General features: G+C 58.7%; 1 pseudogene; it reads left to right on the top strand.

The window, feature by feature from the left end:
- The window catches only part of LOC105510271, a 26,820-nt pseudogene extending 22,693 nt beyond the window's left edge, over positions 1-4,127 (top strand).
- The last annotated feature ends 176 nt before the right edge of the window (positions 4,128-4,303 follow it).

Below are 4,303 nucleotides of genomic sequence, written 5' to 3'. Positions count from 1 at the left end.
CCTTGTGGTTGTACTCACCCTCATACCAGCTGTGTAGGGGAGCGCCTGTTACCCCAAAACCCCTCCCTGTGTATTATGTGACCCTTTTTTTTTTTCCCCAATCTGATAGTGGACAAATGGCATCCCAGTGTAGGGTTTGTTGTTGTTGTTTTCTTCCTCTTTTGTTTTTGAGATGGAGTCTCACTATGTTTCTCATGCTGGCCTCAAACTCCTGGGCTCAAGCAGTCCTGCCTCAGCTTCCCACATAGCTGAAACTGCAGGTGCATGCCGCCGCACCCAGCCTAATATATTTTTATTTTTATTTTATTTATTTATTTTTTTGAAACGCAGTCTCGCTGTGTTGTCCAGGCTGGAGTGCAGTGGCATGATCTCAACTTATTGCATGTCCTGGGTTCAAGCAATTCTGCCTCAGCCTCCCAAGTAGCTGGGATTACAGGCAGGTGCCACCATGCCCCACCAATTTTTGTATTTTTAGTAGAGATGGGGTTTTACTATGTTGGCCAGGCTGGTTCAAACTCCTGACCTCAGGTGATCTGCCTGCCTCGGCCTCCCAAAGAAAGTGCTGGGATTACAGGTGTGAGCCACCACGCCTGGCCCCAGCATAGTTGTAATTTGTAGTTGGGAGCGAGCCCCATCCCATCGCCAGCCTGTGCTCTCTCCCCAAGGGACCTGCTGCAGCTGGGAGGGGAGCTGGCCCGGACATCACGAGCTGTCCAGGAGGCAGGCCTGGGACTGAGCACAGGCCTGTGGCTGGAGAGAGCCGGACTGAGGCAGCCCTGGAGAAGCAGGCTCTGCTGCAGACCCAGCTGGAGGGGCAGCTGCAGGACAAGGTGCTCCGCGAGAAGGACCTGGCCCAGCAGCAGATGCAAAGTGACCTGGACAAGGCTGACCTCAGTGCCAGGTGGGTACCTGGTGGGTGCCGCACAAGGCAGGCATCCCTGCAGAAGGTAGAACTGAAGGGTTGGGGAGAAGGGAGCTTCTGTTCACTAGACACAGGGCCTTCCTCTGTGAGCTCAGCCAGTCTTCCCAGGTACCCCACTGAGGTTCCGAAGGCACTTGCCCAGTGTATATCACAAACAGCTTAGCCTCTGATGACAGAACTTGTGGCCGGGTGTGGTGGCTCACACCTGTAATCCCAGCACCTTGGGAGGCCAAGGTGGGGGGATTACCTGAGGTCAGGAGCTCAAGACCAGCCTGCCCAACAGGCAAAACCCTGTCTCTACTAAAATACAACAACTAGCCAGGTGTGGTGGCGCATGCCTGTAATCCCAGCTATGAGGGAGGCTGAGGCAGGAGAATCGCTTGAACCCAGAATGTGGAGGTTGCAGTGAGCCAAGATCACATCAGTGTATTCCAGCCTGGATGACAGAGGAAACTCCGTCTCAAAAAAAACAAAAAAAAAGAACTTGTGCCCCTTACTCCTGCCACCTGGACAAGTCCTCAAGTGCTTTCCCATGAGATAAAGCTGGTGGGAAGCTCATTCCTGTTTCACAGATGAGAAGTGTGAGGTCTGGAGAGGAGCCGGGACTTGCCTAAGGTCACACAGCCAGGGAGGTGGATGTTAGGGTCCCTGCCTTGGGTTTGGAGAAGCATGGTGGACACAGAGCTAGTGGATTTGAGAGGCAGGGGTGGTCCCCTATTCACCTCTGTTGCTCCCCCAACTCCAGAGTGACAGAGCTGGGCCTGGCAGTGGAGCATCTTCAGAAGCAGAATCTGGAGAAGGATCAGGTCAACAAGGACATCACCAAGAAGCTTGAGTCCCTGGTGAGACGCAGCTGCCCCTGAGATGTGGCAGGGTGGGATGGGGTACCGGCCAGATCCATGGACGCAGGCTTAGGGCTGGGCTACCCCCAGCGTCCCACTCACACTCAGGTTCAGGTCTCACAGGTGTGCAGTCTTCGTGGTAAGCACACTCCATCCCATTTCTTTCTCCCAGCAGCCCTGTAGCATAATCCTCATAACACAGATGGGGAAACTGAGGCCTAAAAAGGGAAATGCTTGTCCAGTCTCAGAGCCAGTAAGCAGGAGAGTCGGGACTTGAACTCCCATCCGCGCTCTCCAGGTCCAGATGCTGCCTCTGGCAACCCAGCTACTCCCCCTCCCCCACCAGTGGGACACTCCCTACCCCAGGGTACAGCCTGGTTTGGTCACCCCTCTGTGTGGGGCCTGGCCTGGGTTCTAGGTCCAGCTGTCCTCCAATTGACTGTGTGACATGGGGGCAGGACACAGCTCTTCTCTGGGCCTGGTCTGTTCAGTGAGGGCCTCGGGCCTGCTGCCCCTCGGGCCAGGTGGCTGGCCTATGGACATGGCTTCAGAGGCCACCTGGTCAGTGGTGAGCCAGGGAGGGAAGGAAAAGGGAGGTTTCAGATAAGACAGAACCTGGACCACCCTTTGTCTCCCTAACCGCACTCCAGGAATCCGGTGCGGCTACAGGAGCAGGCGGCCCTGGAGACAGAGGAGGGAGAGGGGCTACAGCAGACCCTAAGGGACCTGGCACAGGTGTGAGCCCAGAGAGGCAGGAAGACAGGGCCCTGCCAGGCAGTCCTGGGCTCCCCCACCACGCCTTTCGTTGACCTGGGACTGAACTGCAAATGGGTGGGGGCCTGGAGCCCAGGCTGTAGCTGCTCAGCACCCCTGCTAGCTCACCCGGCCCCCGCCCTGGGGAACCCCCAGTGTCAGAGGGGGGGGCACGGCCCTTTCGGAGCCCACCTGTGAGCAACGCCAATGATGTCTTCACAATAAATCGGAGGCCTCAGCGGCGAGCTGAGGACTGAGCTAGTGGAGGAGGTGAAATCAGGGAGGCTTCTTGTAGGAGGGAGCATTTGGAATGAGGCAGCCCCCAGCCTCGCCTGGGCATCTTTACCAGCTCACCCCATGGTTCCTAACTCTGCGGCCTCCTTCTGCCTCCCTCCCCTCCCCTCAGGCCATCCTGTGCTTTGTTGAGAGCCGCGTCCAGCTGAGCGTCTCCAAGTGTCTCTGAGCCAAGAGCCTGCGGGGGCTCTCGGGCCAGTGCACCCCGTCCCCACGGCGGCGCTCCTAGCCAGGCCGAGGTCGTTCGCCCCGCCAAGGCCCCTCTCCCCGGCCTGCTCAGACTCCTCCAAGCTCGCCCTAATCCACTCCGCCCTGCACAAGTGCCAGCTGCAGGTCCAGGTAGGAAGGGGCTTGAGGGTTCTGGACGCAGCCAGAGGCCCGGGGGCGGGAGGGGAAAGGGGCTCGCGCCCTCCGGGTCGGGGCGGGGGCGAGTCCGGGGCCTGGGTCCGAGGGAGGAGTCTGAACGCCGCAGGGTGCAGCCAGAGCCCTGAGAAATAGTGTCTGAGGGTGTCATGGCCCCGAAGGAGGTGGCCGAGAGTTCTGGGCAGCTGGTGGAGGTAGGAGACTGCCGCAGTGTTAGGGTCATGGTAGAGAGGGAGACATGTCCCTGGTCATACAGAGCCAGGAGTCTGGGAAAAGTTCTAGCAAGGGGAATCAGAGGCTAGGATGAGAGGAGCTCGGGAACTAGGGCCAGAGCCAGGGTAGGGAGGGGTCTGAGAGTGGAACCAGGATGCAAAGGGGAGGAGACTGGGAGCCCTGGGGGTGGGGTCAGAACCCAGGAGACGAAGGTGCCTGGGGGTTTGTCTCGCATCGGGGGAGTTTGACAGGAATTGTCCGGGACCCCAGGGAGGTGAGGGCTCAGAGGGTGGTGAGGGCACATAGGGGAGCGGAAGCTTGGCTCTCAGGCCTAGGCCCCTATCCTGTCCCAGGCCAGGTCCAGGCCATGGACCCCGCCTAGCGTAGGCTAGTGTGTATCCCTGGAACCAGAAGAGAGTAGGTGGGCTCTGGAGGCCTCCCAGGACCCCCGTAGACTCTGTGATCCCCACGCCTCAGAACATGGGTGGGCGCTATGAGGCAAGCCAGGTCTGGGCACCCTGCGGAAGCAGCTTAGCGACAGCGAGAGTGAGCGGCGGGCCCTAGAGGAACAACTGCAGCACCTGCGGGACAAGACCGACAGCGCCATGCAGGCCCACGAGGACGCCCAGCGCGAGGTGCAGCGGCTGCGGAGCGCCAACGAGCTCCTGAGCAGGTGCCGGGGAGGTCTGAGCTGGGGGCTGCTGAAGAATAAATCAGCGTCTGGGCATAACACCAGCTGAGCCTTATGCGTGTGGTCTGCGCTAATATGGTCGCCCTGGGCTGCATATGCCTATTAACATTTTATTTATTATTTTATTATTTATTTATGAGATGGAGTCTCGTTCTGTCGCCCACACTGGAGTGCAGTGGTGCGATCTCGGCTCACTGTAAGCTCCACCTCCCGGGTTCACCTATT

This window comes from Colobus angolensis, unplaced genomic scaffold (assembly GCF_000951035.1).
Source record: "Colobus angolensis palliatus isolate OR3802 unplaced genomic scaffold, Cang.pa_1.0 Scaffold185, whole genome shotgun sequence".
Classification (NCBI taxonomy): domain Eukaryota; kingdom Metazoa; phylum Chordata; class Mammalia; order Primates; family Cercopithecidae; genus Colobus; species Colobus angolensis.
The sequence above is the reverse complement of the archived record's forward strand: the minus strand, read 5'-3'. Positions and strand labels throughout refer to the sequence as shown.